Source organism: Protopterus annectens, chromosome 12.part0 (genome assembly GCF_019279795.1).
Source record: "Protopterus annectens isolate FY-2018-M chromosome 12.part0, PAN1.0, whole genome shotgun sequence".
NCBI classification, from domain to species: domain Eukaryota; kingdom Metazoa; phylum Chordata; order Ceratodontiformes; family Protopteridae; genus Protopterus; species Protopterus annectens.
In genome coordinates this window covers 1,451,270-1,478,653 of record NC_056746.1, presented here as the reverse complement: position 1 = coordinate 1,478,653, position 27,384 = coordinate 1,451,270, and positions in this window count along the sequence as shown.

The window sequence follows — 27,384 nt, the reverse complement described above, 5'->3', positions numbered from 1 at the left end:
GTGAGAGTAAGGAAATATAAACTACGAACAGGCATTTATTTACATTTAGGGATAACATTCTTATGGGTGTTGAGCAAGAGACAGCTTTAGTTAGGAAACCTTTCAGAATGGTTTTGAAGGATGGGAGGGAGGATATTGACCTGATGGATAGAGATAAGGAGTTCCACGCCTTAGCGACGTGGTATAACTACAGACAGTGTTAAAGGCAGACTATTTGCAGTTGAGGCACACTTTGTATTATTATAACACTATATCATACTGAATGTTTTTTGATTGTACCATTTTAACGTGCTCATTTTGTAACTGTTTAATGTACCCTCTCTCAACCTACTTTAGTTTATCTATAATTTAATGTATTATCATTCTATTTTTATTCCATGTTGAATGTGTGGTCTTGTGTTTCTGTACCTGTGAAATTGTACTTTACCAGTCTGTGTTATACGTGGAGCTTTTCTTCCCAGGCCTCTGCTGAAAAAGGACTTCTGTCTAGTCGGACTTTCCCGGTATTCAAATGTAAAATAAATAATCCAATAAAGGTACAGTAGCAGATCTCACAGTGGATGTCATCTCACCTGATACACCACACCTGCTTTGCACACTTTGTGTTACTTCTTAATTGGCAATGATACAGCAATACAGTAATGCAACAAGGTGTACCGGAAGACTTTGTTCCTTTTTAATTAGGTGATGACCTCTAAGTTAAAGTAATTTATTAGCATTTGTGATTATGTCACAAAGAAACATTTTAATCTTAAATTCTTCCATATCGATGTAATAACAATCCTGTTCACAATTCTCGACCCATGCACAAATGAAAAATGGACATGGTAACAAAGGATGTGACAGGGACACAGTAAAACTTTGTAGTAAATATGATATTAATGTTGATAACATGAATCGGGAAAGAACATATGGTCAGTACCATGACCAAGAAAGGAGCCAGAACAAACATGCAGTTCACCACATAATTTAATAGAACTTAGTTAAGCACTATCATCTGACAATCAGTGAAACAGATTTCATTATCTGAAGAAGCCTGTTTCACTGATTGTCAGACAAAAGCACTCAACTAAGTTCTCAACTTGGCAGCAGGGTGGTGCAGCACAATGGTGCAGCAGTTAGCATTGTTGTCTCACAACAAAAGGTTCACTGGTTTGATTCTCACTTGGGGTGCCTGCATTTTTGCGGGTTTCCTCCTGGTGCTCCAGTTTCCTCCCACATTCCAAAGACATGCATCTGGAGCATTTCTCCCTGGGCCTCAACTGAAAATGGGCTCTGTCCCAGTCAGACATTTCTGGTAAGCAATTGTTAAATGAATTATATAGTCATTTACATGTTTTTCTGGTGCTTTCTTGGACATGCTACTGAAAACATGTATTTTCTTGGTTCTTGGTTTGTATTTGTGGGTGTTTTCTGTAAATGTTGATAACATCACAAGTTGAGAAAACAGGCAGCAAGGACAGTGGATAGACTAGCAGCTATTTGCATGGACTGCAGTTATCGAATATGGCATTAAATACAGGTAATGTATGTGTGATAACTGAAAGTATTACTGTAATCTCTGCTTCATCATATATAATCAAGAAACAAATGAGCCCTACAGCTGTTGTGTCATGCATATCAGAAAGGGGCATGTTTTCCCATTTGTTGTAATTTGAAAACTATAGAGAAGACACACATTACCTTGAGACATGTATTTTCCAAGCATGTTGTTTATGTTCATGTAAATTCTAAATAGTAATATAATAACACTCAAAATACACAAGTGACAAATGAAAACACGGATCTGATGACATCTCAGTAGTTCACGATCTCTATTAGTAAAAGGAGAGCATCTACAATATGATTATACTGGGCATGCTCAGAAGAAATGACACCAAACACTGCCATAACAGCATGTAAACACATCTACAACATGATTATACTGGGCATGCTCACAAGAAATGACACCAAACACTGCCATAACAGCATGTAAACACATCTACAACATGATTATACTGGGCATGCTCACAAGAAATTACACTAAACACTGCCATAACAACATGTAAACAACATAAACACACAAGTGTCCAAACACAGGCCCAGTCACACTTTATGATGATCTCACATCATGGCATACAATAAGAATTATTACATCAGTCCTTGTATCCTATGTAGCTTTACAGTATGAAGAAAACAATTAGTCATACGTAAATGTTTGGATGAAGATATGCAATACAGAGCATTATTATTTCGAAATTAATACTGTCTGTGAACAATCAATGGCATACTTAACATTTGCATCTTGCCAAATTCAAACACACAAGTGGACAGATATCAGAAATCTGTGTGTCATCGTCTGACCCCACAGAAATAGGCAGACTTTGAGGGTCATGATGAGCACACTTGAACTTTCCTATTGTAATGGTATGAATCTCCTTCCATGTAGGGTGATGCCTTAAAACTGCTGCCCCCCTCTGACTTTGCCATAAATACTTCCTTTCCCTGAGCCACTCCTGTTGACACAGTTATCTGGTAGGCAGAGGTAACCAGATTCATACCCCTGCTTGTCAGACTACACACTTTGCAGAACTGAGTATTGACTGTATCAGCCATAGGACTTAGCAGTGGAGCTTGTCACAAACAAATAAAATTAATGTATGAAGTAATAAAGTAATTTAAAGATAATTTGTGGAACATGATTTTGTCAGAAGGATGACAAGGAGGTAATTATATTATGTTCACAAAACTGTGAGCAGTAGAGTATCAATATTTTTTTTGTCCAGGTATACTGTTCCTGTTGTTTTGCACAAAAACATTGTCCCAGAAATGGAACACACTCTGTCTGTGTAGATATGTTACAAAATTCAGTACTGAATGCATGTGATGCAGGAACAAATACACTGTAACGTTCACAGAACAACTATTTCACTGCCATGAAATTACAAGATGAGTTAATGTTTCTTTCTCCAAAGTAAAATTTGAAAATGATAACTTTGCAGAGTGTTGTTAGTGTAATATCAGCACATTCATATAATGCTGTCCTTTGCTGGAAGCAAACAGCAAGCTGTGTATGTCTGCCAACCAACAATTGTGTATGAATCACATGCACCACAATGAAAGTCTTAACACAGCTGTGAGACTACACTTGTGTGAAGTCATTACAGTATATCATATCATTGAGTTACAAACAATTTTTTTGAGATAAAAAGGGATGGGGGTTCTCCGACTGTAATTGTACACATCATAACAGTTGTGGATGCAACTCATATATAACTGAATAAGGACACACAATGCTTACACTCGGTCAAAGTGGGTTTTGAACACCTAACTATGTGATGACAGACACTACATGTGAAGAATGAATGTGCCACAGTAAAGGTGCTGCTAAACTTGTGGGATATTTGGGTATTTGAAGCTATGACTTCATGTTACTACTACAAAAGGATATGTGTACTTGAAATTTCTTTAAAAGACTGTTGCTATATGTCTATTTCTCACACAACATTGCCTACTATTAGGCATACCCAAACACATGTGATGTGTAATGCAGTGGTCACTGTAGCAGGAGAATGGCAATTATACACAATGTGTGGATAATCACAGATTCAAACACATGCCTAACAAAGGCAACAGCATTCAAAACATTGTCTCATTCCCTCACACTACAGGAACAGTCTTAGTAACTCTCATGGGAAGGCCAGAAGTCACATGATGTCATAAGATGGCATCATCATTATCCAGTAAAGCATTTCTCTGGGAATCCCCAGCTATACATGTGCACAACAGATAGTTGGCTGACAGCTTGGTTACCTACATCCATATTCACAGTTGTACTCACACAAGTGGCTCTAAGGAGTAATGGCTGGATTTAAACTCCCTACCTAAGATCACAAGACACAGAACAAAGTCTGAATTGCACTCAGCACATGAAAAGCTGTTTTTCAATTGTGACAGCACATATTTGAATGGAAGACATCGCCATTGTTTAATATGGTGATGTTCTTCTAAAAAGACAAGCAGGTGGTTGACGAGCACAGTAGCAGTGCACAGCTGCACATCATAGACATGTTAGAAGCCTTCTTATCACAACATGACATATAAACACACACTCACAGTAGTCAGTCATTTCTGGATTGAAACCTCCTAGCTGTTTAGTTACACAGTATCGAGAGTCAACACTACAGGATAAGTCATATTACAGCTCTGATGTTGTTAATTTTTGACAGATTGATGTAACCATTGGGTTTTCAAAACTGGGTATGGCATGGGAGTAATAGAAGTTTATAGGGTTAACCTCTGGCAGTGAAAATGTGTCTCCTAAGTCGTGGAAGTTTACATAAAGGGTGTGGTCATAGAGCCAATTTTACATGACAGTACAAACAGTCACACCATTTAAGTAATGTTGGAATTGAACCTCCTACCTATCTAGGTTGCATAATCTAGAAAACACAGTATTAACCACAAGCACCACAGGAGAAGGTGGACATTTATAGTGACATAGTACACTTATGAAAATATGACCTCATCAGTGTGCTGCAGAGAAGCTGTTTGTGGTAAAAGTGAGATAAGGGGATGGGGGCAACTTCTCCCAGGTTAAATTCTTCCTCTGAGTGGAAGTAGATACAGCATGTCTGTTCAGGAAGCTATAAGTAACTGACATTGAAGCCACACACACATTAAGTTCACCACTGGGAGATTTGAACCTCCTTCACTATCAAGAGAATACAGTATTAGCCACAACAGAACTTGGATTTTGAAAGTGGCAGACTATACTTATGAAACGATGACCTCATCAGTGTGCTGCTACAATGTATGAGTTAAAAGTGGGATAAAATGCAGATGGAGCTGTGTCCAAAGTTAAATTCTTCACCTGAGTGGAACTGGACACAGCACATCTGTTGTTGAGGCTTTATTTAACTGTCACTAGAACCACATGCCCACACACACAAGTTTACCACTACTAGAACCACATGCCCACACACACAAGTTTACCACTACTAGAACCACATGCCCACACACACACGTTTACCACTACTAGAACCACATCCCCACACACACAAGTTTACCACTACTAGAACCACATGCCCACACACACAAGTTTACCACTACTAGAACCACATGCCCACACACACAAGTTTACCACTGTGAGAATTACACCTCTTATCTATCTAGTTACACAATCAAAAGAATACAGTATTAACTACAAGCACCACAAAAAAGTATGATTATTAGGGGCACAGAATGCAGTTTTGACAAGATGACCTGATCACTGTGTCGCATAGAAGATGTTTGGGAGTAAAAGTGAGATAAAATGCAGAGCGAGCTGGGTCCAAAGTTAAGGTTTTCACCTAAATGGAAGTGGGCACAGAACATCTGTTGTTTAGGCTTTATTTCCCTGTTATTAGAGCCACACAGACAAGTTCACCAGTTATATTCAAACCACCTACCTATTTATAGCATCTGAGAACCATAGTATTGGCTACAAGCTCCAGGGGACAAGTCTGAATCTTAAGCGAAGCGAATGCAGTTTTGACAGAATTGCTTCATCAGTGTGTTGCAGAGAAGATGTCTGTGTTAAAAGTGGGATGAGGTGGAGCTGTGTCTAAACGTAAAGTTTTCATCTAAATATAAGTAGACGCAGCACGTCCACTGTTGATGCTTTACTTACCTGGCATTATAACCAGCCCCACAAGTTCACAATGGTCAGATTCAAACCACCTACCCAACTAGTTACACAATCTTGGAAGCATAGTATCAATTTCAAGCACCACAAGTGGTCTGATTTTAATATTCTGAAAATGCAGACTTGTAAGTGTTAAACCTTCACTGGTTGGAACATCACCTACTGTGCATCGCCACTTTTGGGAGAAATGCATGTATCTGGACAAGCCAATGTAACATCGCAGCGCATGTTCCATGTAATTACATATTTTTCTGCTAACATCTATATACTGTCATTCATGCACATTGTGTTACTGTGAGGGACACGTACCTGTTTCACAATATGGGGTGTTAGTGATAATCACAATTGTAACACAGTGGATTGTCAAGCTAGCATTCATGACAGTTCATCCCAGGATGATTTCGTTGTAATAGTAACCATTTATTGTGTCATTGTCAGTTGCCTTGACTCATGCTTGCACAATGTGCATTGACAATATAGACACTCCCTAACTATGACAGCGCACATCTGAATAACAATGATTTATTATGTGGGAAAAGGTTACACGCCACTGTAACAAAGTTGCAAGTGTAATCATTGGACAGCAGACATACATTAACAGGCTTAATTAACTGAGTTAATATCACTGTGAAATACATTTACCTTGGTTTCAAAATTACAGTAACACGTACAGAAGTTGTACAACCTACTCATATAATTTTTGTTGTAATTTTTTAACCCTGTCCCTGAAGCACAGTGCTGACAAATTAATTTGCACTGCTAATACCAAAGTATTAGTGCATGCATAATTGTATCTTGAGGTGTTGAACTTATAATGAGAATTAGGAGCAATGTATGGTGCTCCATGCCGACCTTTGCACAAATAATCAGTGTACACATAGCCATGTCTGGATGTGATATAATACATAACAGATATGTTATAGTCATTTATCAGATGTCAAGATTTACACATTTGTCAAGACAGCTGCAGTTATTCAATCTTTATATGTATGAGACAGGTGTGTCATGAAATGCATGATGGACAAAGCATGTTATTACTGGTTGAAACATGGCTTATGGAAACAGCTGTGAATCAAGGAGTTTTATTTGATGACACAGAAATGGTGAGTGGAGGTGGACAGTTATAGTGACATAGTACATGCTAACAGATTCGGTTATGGTTCATTTCTGCACATATTTAGGTTTTGTCACTCTTCGGTTTATCATCAGAATTATTTAGGCAAGATCTGTACAAGACAATGTTCCCAACAGAGAATAGCACATTAATACAACAGCAGGACAGTTGTGTGTGTTAACAATATTTGTAACAAACACTTACACCCAAAGGAGTCATACAAAACATTCAAGAACTCTTTGGCATGCATCTGGATTTGAACCTTGACAGTATTCTAAAATAAAATTGCCGATTTGAGAATTATGTGACCACAACACATAGGAACTCAGACCACTCCAATATGACAACAGATTGAAGCAAAGGAGAATGTACGTGTTAGTCTTCATTGTATTATGACAATTGTAAAATCCTATAATGTGCATATTACATCTATTAGCATAATACATATGAGCAGCTAATTTGCACAGTTCAAATATGACAACAGACTGAAGCAGAGGAGAATGTATGTACTAATCTTCAATGCACTCATGACAATTTTATTTATTTATTTTATTTAATGTATTTGATATTTGTTAACCGGGTTGGTCCAACTGAGCCGAGGCCCATTTTCAATGGAGACCCGAGGAGAAAAGCTCCAGTACATAGACAAAAAATTATAATTGCACATTATTACTCTGGAATAACATTGTAGAATTAATACAATTACATAACTAATTTAAGTAGATTAGAAAAACCTTAACATGTTAATGGCATTTTTTTGGTTTTTGATTGCATTGTACTTCAATTGAAAATGTGGGGTAGGAGAGTGGGGAAGTAAGATAGTGAGGTGGGTTAAGTTAAGGAGAGGGAAGACAGTTGTGTGATTGTGACAATTGTAAAATCTCATAACGTTGTTACATCCAGTAGTCTGATACATATGAAACAGTAAAAAGTGATGATGCAGCAGTGGGAACAGGTAGAGACATGGATACAGGGACAGTGACAAAGAATGATATACATTTGTGGGGCATTTTTAACATCCTAGGGTTGTATTACTGTTATATGTTTCCTGATAAGTAATCTGTCATGGTATGTACAATCAAGTGCTTCCATTAGAGAGCAAGTAGGGGGTCAAAAAGTAGAAACATGATTAAGACATATACAGGAAAATGATGGGCTACTGAGATGTGTAAACAGCACTTACGCACATAATAGTAATAGGTTCATAGGTTCATAGGTAGATATTAGGCTATCTACCCTAGGCCATTTATAAGCCTAGCCAGAGTGCATTTGGCTTCTGCCTCCCTATTAGATTAGCCTACTGTGCCTCTGTAAAGTAGGTCACAGAAGGTACCCTTTAAGATTAGTTTACTGTGTCTCTGTCTAGTAGGGACACAGAAGAGATCCCAGGGGTGAATTTGCGATTTCCCATCCACGCGTCCAGATTTCGCTTGAAGAGGGTCAGCGAGGGGCTATGTCTAACATGAATTGGGATTCTATTCCAGAGTGAGGGGAGCCTCTGGGAAATGAATCTGTCCCTCCAGCATGTCCTATTTATTTTTGTGCTGAGGTTTAAGTCCCTGGAGCGTGTAGCTCTAAGGGACTTGGATTTTTTGAGGTGGAGCATGTCCATTAATTCTGGGTTTGACATGGCTTTGTACGTCAGGCATAGATCGCCTCTGAGTAGGCGGTAAGCAACTGAGTAGAGCTGGAGTTTCTTTAGTCGAGCTGTATAGGACATCTGTTTGTAGCCCATGATCCTCTTAGTGAGGTACTTTTGGGGTTTCTCCAGTTGCTGCAGGTGTTGGGTAAGGTACATCCCAAAAGGGGCATTGTATCCAGTTATGGGCCTGATGAGTGATGAGTAGAGGGGCACAATGACCTCTCTTGATCTAGATGTGAACCCTTTCGTGATAAGGTGGGCTATATAGAAGGTCTTTCTAACCACTTTGGCAACGTGATTATCAAAGGAGAGATTACTATCTACGTTGGTCCCCAAATCTCTAATTACTTCTTCCGTACTTAATGGATTACCACCTATGTGGTAATTTGTGGGCACCTTGTTTTTCCCAAAGGGGATGACTATGCACTTTTTAGCATTTAGCTTGAGGCCGTGACTCTGGCACCAAGCATCCGTCTCTGTGAGACCCTTTTGGAGGATGTTTGTGTCAGCTGGAGATTCAATTATGGCCCCCAGTTTGCAGTCATCTGCGAACTTTGTCAGCCATAATTCCCCCGTGTTAGCCTGAACCTCAGAGAAGTATATACCGAGCAAGAGAGGTCCCAGAACTGAGCCCTGTGGGATGCCACTTGTAACTGGTTTGGATTCAGACATGGCACCTGCAATTCAGACCATGTGGGTTCTATCCCTGAGCCAGTTTGCAACCCATCTTGTGATATAGGGGTTGATATTTAAGCTGGTAAGCTTATTTATGATGCCCGAGTGGGGTATTGTGTCGAAGGCTTTTGCAAGGCCCAGGTAGGCTGTGTGGACTACCTTACCCTCATCTATGGCTTTGGTAACTGTTTCAAAGAAATCAACTAGGTTTAAGAGGCAAGATGTTCCCTTAACAAAGCCGGATTGGGTAGGGTCCAGTGTCTGGAGACTCCCAATGTCTTTGTTTATGATATAATATTGCAGCTGTCCAGATTTTTGCAGAATGTCTAGATTTTTGCTTAATATTTTTGGTCCATTCCTTAAAAAATTTAGTTTTTCTGGAAAATCATGGAGGATTAAAGTCACTAAGTAATGACAGAAGTTTCATTTTCAGACTTATAACTTGTCAGAAATGCATGTTAATGCAAAAGCTGTTATCCTTTGAACTTTTAAGTTTATTTTTGTACTAAGAGGTTGAGAGGTGTGAATATAAATAAAACATTAAATATGATGTTCACATATTTCTGGATTAGAACCCTTGACAGTATGCCAAAAGCATTTTACAGCCATGTAAATTATGTCAATACACCATAGCAGAAATGTTACAGCAGAACCTTCATGTTTGTTTTCTGGCTTAAAGGGTCAGTTTTACAAAACAATGAAGTAAGAGAGAATGTGGGCATCAGGCTTCATCACAGAAATGACAATTTTAACATTACATTAGGTATACATTATAGCCGGAAGCATACTAAATGTCCAGTGGTGAATGCTTCGTAAAAATATTTGCAGCTGGAACATCCTATCTGGTGCACATTCAACTCTTCGGCCTGTTCAATAGACGTTTCACCTGACGGTGTGTATATAAGCACAGCAGAACAAAGGGTACCTGAGAAATGAGGTTGAAGGCACAAACTTAAAAGCTTTTGGCAAGAGCTGCTACCAGTCTGTATATGTATGTATGTACATTTATTGTGTAAACTTCATATAACTGCCTTCTAGTTATTCTAAAAAAACTGAGGGTGTCTCCCCAGGCCTCTGCTGAAAATGGAACTTGAGCCCCCGTTGGACTTCCCTGGTACACAACAGCAATAAATAAAAAAAAAATGATTTGGCATACAGCTGTAATTAAACTCTTGAGACTCTGCAAAAACACCATTATACCAACAAGACAATTATTTCAACAAATCACATAAGAACTTCCACTTTTGTCACATCCAGCTGCCTAAAAACTGTTATAGCTGTTTCACAGGTTTGCCTTTACTCTGTATTCCCATAATGCTGCAGATTTAAGCACATTCGTGCAAAGTGAACAGTGATAAACTGGATTTGGACCCTGCATCAGCTGTCTTTTTTTTCAAAGCTCTCTGCACTTACATCTTGTACCACAGAGAATGTTACCTGGCAGGTGCATTTTCTACATTGATAGCTCTCCAGAGTGCTAATGGCCACACAACAGTGCCAGGCTTGTTAGTGTATAGAGGGCAGGCCAAATTAATTTTTCACTTTTTGCATTAGTAAGTGAACCATGCCTGCATGCTGCCAAGTGGAGCACAAAATACAAAAGGCACTACAAAAAACTGACAGAGAAAAAAAACTGAAAGTAATATATATCCAGTCAAAGAGTATACCCATCAATGACCAGAGCAAGAAGTGCTTTACTGTGACAAATTCATCCTTCTCATATCTCCTTGCAACATCAGAAATTTAATTTCTGGTACACATTATCAGCACGGTAGTTATGCCAAATAATGTGAAAGTGAATTGACAGCATCTCACTTGTTAACAATACTGAGAATAGCAAAGTTTTAAACAACACAATGATGTAACAGAATGCATGTAAATATGCATTCAGACCACCATCCCCTGTAAAATTGTCAGATAACCAGATTCAAACACATCATCTGTCTTATTTCTCTTAACTCACTTCACTTACAGCTTGTGCCAAAGAGAAAGCTACCTGGCAGCTGTATTTTCTTCTCTGATTACTATCCAGAGTCCTGATAAAAGTACACCAGTGTCAGTCTCCGTTGTGCTGCTGATGGCATATTCCAAATTATTTTTTTCAATTTTTACCTTAGGACGTGAACAAGTCAGGAGTGTGCAAGGCCAGCTGGTACACAAGGGATGCAGAAAAAAATTATGTAAAATAAAGAAAACATTAAGAAACATTAATTTCAATTGAACATTTCTGATGTTAGTTTTACTTTATCTTTCAACATGAACATATGCTACTTAGACATCAGTACATTCACACAAGCAGCACTGTATCTGGATCTGAACCATTAAACCAGTGAATTAACAGCATGGACCTGAGATTACTATCAGTATTTAACAAGTCACAGACATATAAGAGGAAGAAGAAAACATAGTCTGCAGATATGGAAAATGTGTGATCATATCAATTCACATTAAAACTGCAAGCTGTCCTTTGCAATTTGTCAGTAGATATTTGGATGAATGTGATACTAGCAGCATTTAAAATGATATTACCTCACAGACTATAAAACAAATATTTGCAATACTGCAATTGTTTTCTTCTCTTTATTTTGAGATCAGCATTTCCTTAGCCATTAATTCTAACAACAATGCTATCTCCTTTGTATTGCTATTGATATGTGCTTCAAGGAGTAATGTGCATACTTACAATTGCAGAAGAATTATTACTCAGATGACCAAGATGTGGTCATAAACAATTCTACTCTTCCCTCATTAGGCCAATCATTGAGTACAATGCCCCATTTGGTATGTACCTCACTAGACACCTGCAACAACTGGAGAGGCCACAAAAGTACCTCACAAAGAGGATCCCAGGCCTTAAACACTTGTCCTATATGAACAGACTCAAAAAAACTCCAACTATTCTCTGTCTCATATCACCTACTTAGAGGCGATCTCTGCTTGACTTACCAAGCCATGTCTGACCCAGCTCTGTTAGAAATGCTACATCTAAAGAAATCCAATCCCTCTGCACCACAGGCTCCAGAGACCCCAACCTTATTACCACAATCAACAGAACATCCTGGAGGGACAGGTTCGTAACCCAGAGACTGCCCATGCTATGGAATAGACTTCCCATACATATCAAGCAGAGCACCCCACTGGCATTTTTCAAGAGAAATCTTGATGAGTGGATGGGAAATAGAAAATTCACCCCAGGGATCACTCCAGTGGCTGTACTCGACAGAGGCACTAGGAACTAAGGTTGGGTGGCACAATGCCAGGGCAATCCTATGGGCTAGGCTTGTAAAGGCTCCAAGGCCATTAGCCTAGTACACACCTATGAACCTATGAACCTATAAATATGTTAGGAAAATTGTTCTCCAAACTTAGTCAATGTAATCCCAGAGTTTAGTGTTAAGTCTTTTCTCCCTGACACACCCTTGATAAGTGTACATCAAAGAGGACAGACTTTGAAACACTGAAATTTCCTGCAGTCAGAGTAATCCCTCACATTTGCAAGCCCTTAGCAAGTAACACTTCTCTGTGCTCATTAGTGCAGATTTAGCAATTTATAAATAATAACAAGTTTTACATTGTTTGCATATTCACAGGGATCAGAGGGCCGAAATAGCACTATATTGAGGTAACTGTGTAGGCAAAGAAATTGTATCATGTTACAGGAAGATTGTTTGGTTCCTTAGAGCTTCACACTGCCATTTGCATGCACAACTTGTTTCTTGTTTCATAACAGACTTGATGCAAAGTTATGTTTCTGTTTTTTTACAAAATGCTGTATTTCAACCTTACTGATAGATTGCATTTTGCAATACACCATTGTTTTACTGCCTGCATTACTTGTCCCTTGCCGGCGGCATAGGTGTGTATATCAGATATTGTTTCCATTACAAAGGAGTATTGTATCACTTAGTTGCAAGGTCAAGAGGTTGATGTGTGAAGCCTAGAAAATGTGCTAAGCCTGTGATATATAACTGTCTTCCCTTCCCACAAGTGGGCATCCAACAGCAGTTTTAGCCATTTGCAACATAAAAGTGTACATTGCTTTGGTTAATGCTGCAGTGTATTAAACAGTTACAATGTTGCTTTGGTTAACGCTACAGTGTACTAAACAGTTACAATGTTGCTTTGGTTAATGCTGCAGTGTACTAAACAGCTACAATGTTGCTTTGGTTAATGCAGCAGTGTACTAAACAGTTACAATGTTGCATTGGTTAATGCTGCAGTCTACTAACCAGTTACAATGTTGCTTTGGTTAATGCTGCAGTCTACTAAACAGTTACAATGTTGCTTTGGTTAATGCTGCAGTGTACTAAACAGTTACAATGTTGCATTGGTTAATGCTGCAGTCTACTAAACAGTTACAATGTTGCTTTGGTTAATGCTGCAGTCTACTAAATGGTTACAATGTTGCTTTGGTTAATACTGCAGTCTACTAAACAGTTACAATGTTGCTTTGGTTAATGCTGTAGTCTATTAAACAGTAACAATGTTGCTTTGGTTAATGCTGCAGTCTACTAAACAGTTACAATGTTGCTTTGGTCAATGCTGCAATGTACTAAACAGTTGCAATGCTGCTTTGGTTAATGCTGCAGTTTATTAAACAGTAACAATGTTGCTTTAGTTAATGCTGCAGTGTACTAAACAGTTACAATGTTGCTTTGGTTAATGCTGTAGTCTATTAAACAATAACAATGTTGCTTTGGTCAATGCTGCAGTCTACTAAACAGTTACAATGTTGCTTTGGTCAATGCTGCAGTCTACTAAACAGTTGCAATGCTGCTTTGGTTAATGCTGCAGTCTATTAAACAGTAACAATGTTGCTTTGGTTAATGCTGCAGTCTACTAAACAGTTACAATGTTGCCTTGGTTAATGCTGTAGTCTATTAAACAGTAACAATGTTGCTTTGGTCAATGCTGCAGTCTACTAAACAGTTACAATGTTGCTTTGGTCAATGCTGCAGTCTACTAAACAGTTGCAATGCTGCTTTGGTTAATGCTGCAGTCTATTAAACAGTAACAATGTTGCTTTAGTTAATGCTGCAGTGTACTAAACAATTACAATGTTGCTTTTGTTAATGCTGTGGTGTACTAAATGCATTTATATCACGTTATCAAAAGATGAAAATAGCGAATGCTATTTCATTGGCCCCAAAACATCTAGACATGAAAATATCAAACATTCAGAACAACGAATTTCTTCCCATGGAAAAAATTTGCTGCTCCGAAATACATACACACAACACAAGCACATCAAACATACACTTAAATTTCTACATCTAACGCTACACTAAACTAAACATCTATCTACCAACTTACCTTAACTCAAACTCTAACCCTAAGGTACTATCTATCACACACTCACCTAACCCATGCCCCAACCCTAACTCAAGTAAACTGCCCTTAACCCTAAAGTCTGTCACTATCGCACACATGCCTAACCCGTGCCTTAACCCTACCTCACTTAACCCGCCCCTAACCCTAACGTGCAAACAATCACACACTTACTTGAACCCAACCCGTACCTTTCCACCACAGTCCTAAGAATAGCAAAGCCACAGAAATGGCCAACCAAATTCTTTCCCGAGGAAAAAATTCGCTGTTCTGCACCTTCGCTATTCTTAGTGTTCGCTAAATAGTGTTCAATATCAGAACATTTGAAGTTTTAATACTTTGATGTTCTGACATAGACCCTACTAAACAGTTACAATGTTGCTTTTGTTAATGCTTCAGTCTGCTAAACAGTTACAATGTTGGTTTGGTTAATGCTGTAGTGTACTAAACAGTTACAATGTTGCTTTGGTTAATGCTGCAATGTACTAAACAGTTATAATTTTGCTTTGGTTAATGCTGCAATGTATTACACAGTTACTGTGTTGCTTTGGTTAATGCTGCAATGTACTAAAAAGTTACAGTGTTGATTTGGTTAATGCTGCAGTGTAGTAAACAGTTACAATGTTGTTTTGGTTAATGCTGCAGTCTACTAAACAGTTACAATGTTTCTTTGGTTAATTCTGCAGTCTACTAAACAGTAACAATGTTGCTTTGGTTAATAATGCAGTGTACTAAACAGTTACAGTGTTGATTTGGTTAATGCTGCAGTGTACTAAACAGTTACAATGTTGCTTTGGTTAATGCTGCAGTGTACTAAACAGTTCCATGGTTAATTTGGTTAATGCTGCAATGTACTAAACAGTTACAATGTTGCTTTGCTTAATGTTGCAGTGTATTAAACAGTTACAATGTTGCTTTGGTTAATGCTGCAGTCTACTAAACAGTTGCAATGTTGATTTGATTAATGCTGCAGTGTACTAAACAGTTACAGTGTTGCTTTGGTTAATGCTGCAGTGTACTAAACAGTTACAATGTTGCTTTGGTTAATGCTGCAGTCTACTAAACAGTTACAATGTGGCTTTGGTTAATGCTACAGTGTACTAAACAGTTGCAATATGGCTTTGGTTAATGTTGTAGTGCACTAAACAGTTACAATGTTGCTTTGGTTAATGCTGCAGTGTACTAAACAGGTACAATGTTGCTTTGGTTAATGTTGAAGTCTATAAAACAGTTACAATGTTGCTTTGGTTAATGCTGCAATGTACTTAGTTACAATGCTGCTTTGGTTAATGCTGCAGTGCACTAAACAGTTACAATGTTGGTTTGGTTAATGCTGGAGTGTACTAAACAGTTACAATGTTGATTTGGTTTACGCTGCAGTGTAATAAACAGTTACAATGTTGCTTTGGTTAATGCTACAGTGTACTAAGTTATAATGTTGCTTTGTTTAATGCTGCAGTGTACTAAACAGTTACAATGTTGCTTTGGTTAATGCTGCAGTGTACTAAACAGTTACAATGTTGCTTTGGTTAATGCTGTAGTGCACTAAACAGTTACAATATGGCTTTGGTTAATGCTGTAGTGCACTAAACAGTTACAACATGGCTTTGGTTAATGCTGTAGTGCACTAAACAGTTACAATGTTGCTTTGGTTAATGCTGCAGTGTACTAAACAGTTACAATATTAGTTTGGTTAATGTTGAAGTCTATAAAACAGTTACAATGTTGCTTTGGTTAACGCTGCAGTGTACTAAACAGTTACAATGTTGCTTTCGCTAATGCTGCAGTGTACTAAACAGTTACAATATTGCTTTGTTTAATGCTGCAGTGTACTAGACAGTTACAATGTTGCTTTGCTAAATGTTGCAGTGTATTAAACAGTTACAATGTTGCTTTGGTTAATGCTGCAGTGTAGTAAACAGTTACAATGTTGCTTTGGTTAATGCTGCAGTCTACTAAACAGTTACAATGTTGATTTGGTTAATGCTGCAGTGTACTAAACAGTTACACTGTTGCTTTGGTTAATGCTGCAGTCTACTAAACAGTTACAATGTTGCTTTGGTTAATGCTGTAGTGCACTAAACAGTTACAATATGGCTTTGGTTAATGCTGTAGTGCACTAAACAGTTACAATGTTGCTTTGTTTAATGCTGCAGTGTACTAAACAGTTACAATAATGGTTTGGTTAATGTTGAAGTCTATAAAACAGTTACAATGTTGCTTTGGTTAATGCTGCAATGTACTTAACAGTTACAGTGCTGCTTTGGTTAATGCTGCAGTGTACTAAATAGTTACAATGTTGCTTTGGTTAATGCTACAGTGTCCTAAACAGTTACAATGTTGCTTTGGTTAATGCTGGACTGTAAGAAACAATTACAATGTTGATTTGGTTAATGCTGCAGTGTAATAAACAGTTACAATGTTGCTTTGGTTAATGCTGCAATGTATTAAACAGTTACAATGTTGCTTTGGTTAATGCTGCAGTGTAGTAAACAGTTGCAATGTTGCTTTGGTTAATGCTGCAATGTACTAAACAGTTACAATGTTGCTTTGGTTAATGCTGCAGTGTACTAAACAGTTACAGTGTTGATTTGGTTAATGCTGCAGTCTACTAAACAGTTACAGTGTTTCTTTGGTTATAGCTGCAGTTTACTAATAGTTACATGTTGCTTTGGTTAATGCTGCAGTGTACTAAATAGTTACAATGCTGCTTTGGTTAATGCTGAAGTGTACTAAACAGTTACAATGATGCTTTTGTTAATGCTGCAGTGTACTAAACAGTTACAATGTTGCTTTGGTTAATGCTGCATTGCACTAAATAGTTACAATGTTGCTTTTGTTATTGCTGCAGTGTACTAAGCAGTTACAATGTTGCTTTGGTTAATGCTGCAGTGTACTAAACAGCTACAATGTTGCTTTGGTTAATGCAGCAGTGTACTAAACAGTTACAATGTTGCATTGGTTAATGCTGCAGTCTACTAACCAGTTACAATGTTGCTTTGGTTAATGCTGCAGTCTACTAAACAGTTACAATGTTGCTTTGGTTAATGCTGCAGTGTACTAAACAGTTACAATGTTGCATTGGTTAATGCTGCAGTCTACTAAACAGTTACAATGTTGCTTTGGTTAATGCTGCAGTCTACTAAATGGTTACAATGTTGCTTTGGTTAATACTGCAGTCTACTAAACAGTTACAATGTTGCTTTGGTTAATGCTGTAGTCTATTAAACAGTAACAATGTTGCTTTGGTTAATGCTGCAGTCTACTAAACAGTTACAATGTTGCTTTGGTCAATGCTGCAATGTACTAAACAGTTGCAATGCTGCTTTGGTTAATGCTGCAGTTTATTAAACAGTAACAATGTTGCTTTAGTTAATGCTGCAGTGTACTAAACAGTTACAATGTTGCTTTGGTTAATGCTGTAGTCTATTAAACAATAACAATGTTGCTTTGGTCAATGCTGCAGTCTACTAAACAGTTGCAATGCTGCTTTGGTTAATGCTGCAGTCTATTAAACAGTAACAATGTTGCTTTGGTTAATGCTGCAGTCTACTAAACAGTTACAATGTTGCCTTGGTTAATGCTGTAGTCTATTAAACAGTAACAATGTTGCTTTGGTCAATGCTGCAGTCTACTAAACAGTTACAATGTTGCTTTGGTCAATGCTGCAGTCTACTAAACAGTTGCAATGCTGCTTTGGTTAATGCTGCAGTCTATTAAACAGTAACAATGTTGCTTTAGTTAATGCTGCAGTGTACTAAACAATTACAATGTTGCTTTTGTTAATGCTGTGGTGTACTAAATGCATTTATATCACGTTATCAAAAGATGAAAATAGCGAATGCTATTTCATTGTCCCCAAAACATCTAGACATGAAAATATCAAACATTCAGAACAACGAATTTCTTCCCATGGAAAAAATTTGCTGCTCCGAAATACATACACACAACACAAGCACATCAAACATACACTTAAATTTCTACATCTAACGCTACACTAAACTAAACATCTATCTACCAACTTACCTTAACTCAAACTCTAACCCTAAGGTACTATCTATCACACACTCACCTAACCCATGCCCCAACCCTAACTCAAGTAAACTGCCCTTAACCCTAAAGTCTGTCACTATCGCACACATGCCTAACCCGTGCCTTAACCCTACCTCACTTAACCCGCCCCTAACCCTAACGTGCAAACAATCACACACTTACTTGAACCCAACCCGTACCTTTCCACCACAGTCCTAAGAATAGCAAAGCCACAGAAATGGCCAACCAAATTCTTTCCCGAGGAAAAAATTCGCTGTTCTGCACCTTCGCTATTCTTAGTGTTCGCTAAATAGTGTTCAATATCAGAACATTTGAAGTTTTAATACTTTGATGTTCTGACATAGACCCTACTAAACAGTTACAATGTTGCTTTTGTTAATGCTTCAGTCTGCTAAACAGTTACAATGTTGGTTTGGTTAATGCTGTAGTGTACTAAACAGTTACAATGTTGCTTTGGTTAATGCTGCAATGTACTAAACAGTTATAATTTTGCTTTGGTTAATGCTGCAATGTATTACACAGTTACTGTGTTGCTTTGGTTAATGCTGCAATGTACTAAAAAGTTACAGTGTTGATTTGGTTAATGCTGCAGTGTAGTAAACAGTTACAATGTTGTTTTGGTTAATGCTGCAGTCTACTAAACAGTTACAATGTTTCTTTGGTTAATTCTGCAGTCTACTAAACAGTAACAATGTTGCTTTGGTTAATAATGCAGTGTACTAAACAGTTACAGTGTTGATTTGGTTAATGCTGCAGTGTACTAAACAGTTACAATGTTGCTTTGGTTAATGCTGCAGTGTACTAAACAGTTCCATGGTTAATTTGGTTAATGCTGCAATGTACTAAACAGTTACAATGTTGCTTTGCTTAATGTTGCAGTGTATTAAACAGTTACAATGTTGCTTTGGTTAATGCTGCAGTCTACTAAACAGTTGCAATGTTGATTTGATTAATGCTGCAGTGTACTAAACAGTTACAGTGTTGCTTTGGTTAATGCTGCAGTGTACTAAACAGTTACAATGTTGCTTTGGTTAATGCTGCAGTCTACTAAACAGTTACAATGTGGCTTTGGTTAATGCTACAGTGTACTAAACAGTTGCAATATGGCTTTGGTTAATGTTGTAGTGCACTAAACAGTTACAATGTTGCTTTGGTTAATGCTGCAGTGTACTAAACAGGTACAATGTTGCTTTGGTTAATGTTGAAGTCTATAAAACAGTTACAATGTTGCTTTGGTTAATGCTGCAATGTACTTAGTTACAATGCTGCTTTGGTTAATGCTGCAGTGCACTAAACAGTTACAATGTTGGTTTGGTTAATGCTGGAGTGTACTAAACAGTTACAATGTTGATTTGGTTTACGCTGCAGTGTAATAAACAGTTACAATGTTGCTTTGGTTAATGCTACAGTGTACTAAGTTATAATGTTACTTTGTTTAATGCTGCAGTGTACTAAACAGTTACAATGTTGCTTTGGTTAATGCTGCAGTGTACTAAACAGTTACAATGTTGCTTTGGTTAATGCTGTAGTGCACTAAACAGTTACAATATGGCTTTGGTTAATGCTGTAGTGCACTAAACAGTTACAACATGGCTTTGGTTAATGCTGTAGTGCACTAAACAGTTACAATGTTGCTTTGGTTAATGCTGCAGTGTACTAAACAGTTACAATATTGGTTTGGTTAATGTTGAAGTCTATAAAACAGTTACAATGTTGCTTTGGTTAACGCTGCAGTGTACTAAACAGTTACAATGTTGCTTTCGCTAATGCTGCAGTGTACTAAACAGTTACAATATTGCTTTGTTTAATGCTGCAGTGTACTAAACAGTTACAATGTTGCTTTGCTAAATGTTGCAGTGTATTAAACAGTTACAATGTTGCTTTGGTTAATGCTGCAGTGTAGTAAACAGTTACAATGTTGCTTTGGTTAATGCTGCAGTCTACTAAACAGTTACAATGTTGATTTGGTTAATGCTGCAGTGTACTAAACAGTTACACTGTTGCTTTGGTTAATGCTGCAGTCTACTAAACAGTTACAATGTTGCTTTGGTTAATGCTGTAGTGCACTAAACAGTTACAATATGGCTTTGGTTAATGCTGTAGTGCACTAAACAGTTACAATGTTGCTTTGTTTAATGCTGCAGTGTACTAAACAGTTACAATAATGGTTTGGTTAATGTTGAAGTCTATAAAACAGTTACAATGTTGCTTTGGTTAATGCTGCAATGTACTTAACAGTTACAGTGCTGCTTTGGTTAATGCTGCAGTGTACTAAATAGTTACAATGTTGCTTTGGTTAATGCTACAGTGTCCTAAACAGTTACAATGTTGCTTTGGTTAATGCTGGACTGTAAGAAACAATTACAATGTTGATTTGGTTAATGCTGCAGTGTAATAAACAGTTACAATGTTGCTTTGGTTAATGCTGCAATGTATTAAACAGTTACAATGTTGCTTTGGTTAATGCTGCAGTGTAGTAAACAGTTGCAATGTTGCTTTGGTTAATGCTGCAATGTACTAAACAGTTACAATGTTGCTTTGGTTAATGCTGCAGTGTACTAAACAGTTACAGTGTTGATTTGGTTAATGCTGCAGTCTACTAAACAGTTACAGTGTTTCTTTGGTTATAGCTGCAGTTTACTAATAGTTACATGTTGCTTTGGTTAATGCTGCAGTGTACTAAATAGTTACAATGCTGCTTTGGTTAATGCTGAAGTGTACTAAACAGTTACAATGATGCTTTTGTTAATGCTGCAGTGTACTAAACAGTTACAATGTTGCTTTGGTTAATGCTGCATTGCACTAAATAGTTACAATGTTGCTTTTGTTATTGCTGCAGTGTACTAAGCAGTTACAATGTTGCTTTGGTTAATGCTGCAGTGTACTAAACAGTTACAATGTTGCTTTTGTTAATGCTGCAGTGTACTAAACAGTTACAATGTTGCTTTGGTTAATGCTGCATTGTACTAAACAGTTACAATGTTGCTTTGGTTAACTCTGCAGTGTACTAAACAGTTACAATGTTGATTTGGTTAATGCTGCAGTGTAATAAACAGTTACAATGTTGCTTTGGTTAATGCTACAGTGTAATAAACAGTTACAATGTTGCTTTGGTTAATGCTGCAATGTATTAAACAGTTACAATGTTGCTTTTGTTAATGCTGCAGTGTAGTAAACAGTTGCAATGTTGCTTTGGTTAATGCTGCAATGTACTAAACAGTTACAGTGTTGATTTGGTTAATGCTGCAGTGTACTAAACAGTTGCAATGTTGCTTTCACTAATGCTGCAGTGTACTAAACAGTTACAATATTGCTTTGTTTAATGCTGCAGTGTACTAAACAGTTATATGGTTAATTTGGTTAATGCTGCAGTGTATTAAACAGTTACAATGTTGCTTTGCTAAATGTTGCAGTGTATTAAACAGTTACAATGTTGCTTTGGTTAATGCTGCAGTCTACTAAACAGTTACAATGTTGCTTTGGTTAATGCTGCAGTCTACTAAACAGTTACAATGTTGCTTTAGTTAAAGCTGCAGTGTACTAAATAGTTACAATGTTGCTTTTGTTATTGCTGCAGTGTACTAAGCAGTTACAATGTTGCTTTTGTTAATGCTGCAGTGTACTAAACAGTTACAATGTTGCTTTGGTTAATGCTGCATTGTACTAAACAGTTACAATGTTGCTTTGGTTAACTCGGCACTGTACTAAACAGTTACAATGTTGCTTTGGTTAATGCTGGACTGTAAGAAACAATTACAATGTTGATTTAGTTAATGCCGCAGTGTAATAAACAGTTACAATGTTGCTTTCATTAATGCTGCAATGTATTAAACAGTTACAATGTTGCTTTGGTTAATGCTGCAGTGTAGTAAACAGTTGCAATGTTGCTTTGGTTAATGCTGCAGTCTACTAAACAGTTACAATGTTGCTTTGGTTATTGCTGCAGTTTACTAAACAGTTACAGTGTTGATTTGGTTAATGCTGCAGTGTACTAAACAGTTACAATGTTGCTTTCACTAATGCTGCAGTGTACTAAACAGTTACAATATTGCTTTGTTTAATGCTGCAGTGTACTAAACAGTTACATGGTTAATTTGGTTAATGCTGCAGTGTATTAAACAGTTACAATGTTGCTTTGCTAAATGTTGCAGTGTATTAAACAGTTACAATGTTGCTTTGGTTAATGCTGCAGTGTACTAAACAGTTACAATGTTGGTCTGGTTAATGCTGCAGTGTACTAAACAGTTACAATGTTGCTTTGGTTAATGCTGCAGTCTACTAAACAGTTACAATGTTGCTTTGGTTAATGCTGTAGTGCACTAAACAGTTACAATATGGCTTTGGTTAATGCTGTAGTGCACTAAACAGTTACAATGTTGCTTTGTTTAATGCTGCAGTGTACTAAACAGTTACAATAATGGTTTGGTTAATGTTGAAGTCTATAAAACAGTTACAATGTTGCTTTGGTTAATGCTGCAATGTACTTAACAGTTACAGTGCTGCTTTGGTTAATGCTGCAGTGTACTAAACAGTTACAATGTTGCTTTGGTTAATGCTACAGTGTCCTAAACAGTTACAATGTTGCTTTGGTTAATGCTGGACTGTAAGAAACAATTACAATGTTGATTTGGTTAATGCTGCAGTGTAATAAACAGTTACAATGTTGCTTTGGTTAATGCTGCAATGTATTAAACAGTTACAATGTTGCTTTGGTTAATGCTGCAGTGTAGTAAACAGTTGCAATGTTGCTTTGGTTAATGCTGCAATGTACTAAACAGTTACAATGTTGCTTTGGTTAATGCTGCAATGTACTAAACAGTTACAGTGTTGATTTGGTTAATGCTGCAGTGTACTAAACAGTTACAATGTTGCTTTGGTTAATGCTGCAGCCTACTAAACAGTTACAGTGTTTCTTTGGTTATAGCTGCAGTGTACTAATAGTTGCATGTTGCTTTGGTTAATGCTGCAGTGTACTAAACAGTTACAATGCTGCTTTGGTTAATGCTGCAGTGTACTAAACAGTTACAATGTTGCTTTAGTTAAAGCTGCAGTGTACTAAACAGTTACAATGTTGCTTTTGTTAATGCTGCAGTGTACTAAACAGTTACAATGTTGCTTTGGTTAATGCTGCATTGCACTAAACAGTTACAATGTTGCTTTGGTTATTGCTGCAGTGCACTAAGCAGTTACAATGTTGCTTTTGTTAATGCTGCAGTGTACTAAACAGTTACAATGTTGCTTTTGTTAATGCTGCAGTGTACTAATCAGTTACAATGTTGCTTTGGTTAATGCTGCATTGTACTAAACAGTTACAATGTTGCTTTGGTTAATTCTGCAGTGTACTAAACAGTTACAATGTTGCTTTGGTTAATTCTGCAGTGTACTAAACAGTTACAATGTTGCTTTGGTTAATTCTGCAGTGTACTAAACAGTTACAATGTTGCTTTGGTTAATTCTGCAATGTACTAAACAGTTGCATACTTTTTCTCCTCCTTATATAAATTGTACACTTGCTTTTTATTTCCTTTCTCTTTTGAAGGGGGGGGTCTTTAGTTACTTGTATAATAATGCAGAGCTTTATTTTTTAATTATTTTGTGCATGATGGATGCATGCATTCATACATACATATTTGTTTTGTTAACAATTACTTGTATCTTAAGTGTGTATTTTTTTATTTATGTCAACTAATACAGGGATATGGCACTGAAGACATCTGCACACTGTAAAATGCCATACAATGACACAGAGATGAAGTTATCATCCAGGCACTGTGTTAACACTGCTCCTTCTCTTAGAAAGAGGCAGAGTGGACAAGTACTCCCATGGCCATATCTGAGGGCAAATGATCAACTATATAAATGATACTGGAGGCCATGGCCATAATTACCAGAAAATCAGACAAAGGGACAGTGACATAATAAAGTTTGGATATGTAGAGCAGCTGAAATTGGTTGGGAATATATGGCTCTGGGGAGGGAGAGCCCTGCTAACAAACTACCAGTAACCGAAACTGAGGAGTTCTTGTCCACTGTTAGAGATCCCTGACACCTCAGCAGAGAGTTCTTACAGAATCACTAATGATGGTTCTGACATGGGGACACCACCAGTGTCTATCTTGCACAACTTGCAATTATGCAATACAGTTCAATAATTTGTGCTCACTTCTTTGATGTTAGGCTTGTCCTTATGTAGCCCCCCATCATCAGCCTGTGCCAATGGTGATGACTGTGCCCTGCCCTTTGCACATTTTTTATTGACTTACAGTTACATGTATGTATAGAAAATGGTTTACTATCAAAATGCGGAAAATCAAAACAATTTTCCACTTTTTGATCAATTCATTATCCAAATTTGGTTATACAGAATTACCAAAATGTTGGAAATGGTAAACACAGAATTGACATTCCAGCACCGGAAATTCCAATGTCAAAATTCCATGTTACCATTTTTGCAGGTCTGCCCCCCCCCCACACCCCTGCATATTATATACTCCATTTCCAAGATTGCACTACAGTGAGGTAAAGGGTAAATTTCCCAATCTGCACTGTAGTGCAATCTGTTATCACTCCAACTCACATACATAGTAAAAAGGATGCCAGCCACACCAAACAACCTCTACCTTACCATGTATTGGATGTGTACTGTGTGCATCAGACAGTCAGCCTTGAAACACAGGTTTCTCAACTGCTGGATCCACACGGTAAGTCAGTCTCCTTTACTACAAATGTACAGGGTACTACACTATGGTAGCATATGTATGGACCTACTGCATGTATGTAAGGGAAAAGAGTGGGTTGCTGGGCTACTTACAGAAAACTAACAGCTACTTGGGACAACAGGTACTCTGTCCAATACTGGGTACCCCATAATCAGAATGTCAATCCCACCTTAGCAAATGCACACAACAATTCTCTAATGAGGATATGAACATTTCCAGATCAGCATTACAGAAACTGGAAAACACGCATTCACACTTCCCAGTTTTGTGCTGTCTACATTTTGATAGTAAATAGTGGAAAACATACCTATCAACGTCTAAGTGCAAGAAATGTGTACAAAGCTAATAATAATGGGGAGACAAAGGCCCATAATCAGAAATAAATTTAAATATTGCTCTTATAAACCTTGAAAGATGCTAGAATAATTGGATATGCATTATCATGCATTTTCTAAAGAATATGAAGTCTGAAACTTAAATGTATGTCATTATTTAGTGACTTCACTTATTGGTGATTTGCTTCAAATTTGCCAGAAAAAACATACATTTTATGAGGAACAGACTAAAAATATGAGGTAAAAATCTGGGCATTCTGCAAAAATCTGGATAGTTGAGAGGTATGGTAGGAAAGTGAAATGCTTGATGCACATTGTTAGGCAAAGTGCATAGATTTTTTTTTTTTGCAGACATTAATCATTCACTACAAGAGCTGTTTTTCTCTAAGCAAGTGAGGAAAGTAAGTACAAAAACTGTTTTCCTCTGGGTAATGAGGAAGGTTGAGTGATGTAGTAATTTGTAGCTTATTTAGTGCTTACAACAAGTTCTGAACAAGTGCTGAGCATGATTAAGCAAATTCATGTGCTAAAACTAAGAATCTGTATCTGAACTAGACTAGTGACAGGAAAGAAACAAGTGGAAATCTGAGCTTTTAAATCAGAAAGTTGAAAGGGATGGAAAAATTGACCAAACAGCCAATAAATACAATTTCTCCACCAGAAACCACTTCTTTTGTGGTAGATAGGTTACCCAGTGCTTACCACTCCCACTGATAAGCTAGCAGGCTTCCCTCCACCACAGAAAATATTGGGGGCCATAGGAACTTACAAACAGCCCTGGATACAGCAAATCTGTATCTGGGCTAGACTAGTTACAGGATAAGGGGGAAGCAAGTGCAAATATGGGCTTTTAAAACAGAAAGTTGAGAGAGATGGAAAAACTACCCAAACGGCCAATAAGTACAATTTCTGGACCAGAACCACTCCTTATGTGGTAGATAGGTTATCTAGTGCTTAGCACTCCCACTGATAAGCTAGAAGGCTTCCCTCCAACACAGAAAGGCTTGGGGGCTCAGGAGCTTACAAACAGTCCTAGATACAGCAAATCTGTATCTGGACTAGACTAGTTACAGGAAGGGGAGGAAACAAGTGCAAATGGGGGGTTGTAAATCAGGAAGTTGAGAGAGATGGAAAAAAATTCCCAAATGGCCAATAACTACAACTTCTGGGCCAGAAACCACTCCTTATGTGGTAGACAGGTTACCTAGTGCTTACCACTCCCACTGATAAGCTAGCAGGCTTCTCTCCAACACAGACAGGCTTGTGGGGCTCAGAAGTTTACTAACAGTCCTGGATATAGCAAATCTGTATCTGGACTAGACTAGCTACAGGAAAGGCAGGAAACAAGTGTAATTTTTTTGTTACAGTTAAGCAGAACACAGGGAGATTCTAGCAATTTTTTTTTTGTAAAGGAAAGGGAGAGAGGAGAAGCAAAAGATAATTCAAGTTTAGGAAACTAAGAGGTTTGGTCTTCTCAAATGTTCTCTCTGTATTAGGTAGAATGAGCTAATGACACTAGACTGGGAGGAGTGTCCCAGATCAAATATACAGTAGGGGCGGGCAACTGCAAAGCCACCAAGTATAACAGCAAGACACCAACTGGTAGGGAGGATGGGGAACAATACTACAGCTACTAGCCTACACTCTTTTAGACAGTAAATACTACAGAAATGTTTATCACAGCAGAAGAACAGGTATGAGACATATATTATGTTCAGCATAGAGCCAGGGAATCCCTTGGACAAAATATCAGGGAGGTGCTGGACTTTTGAATCAGGTGCAGCAGCCAATTGGCTGCAGCACACAAAATCCCGGACTGGAATACAGGTAGATCTGGTCTGGAGTCACCTTGT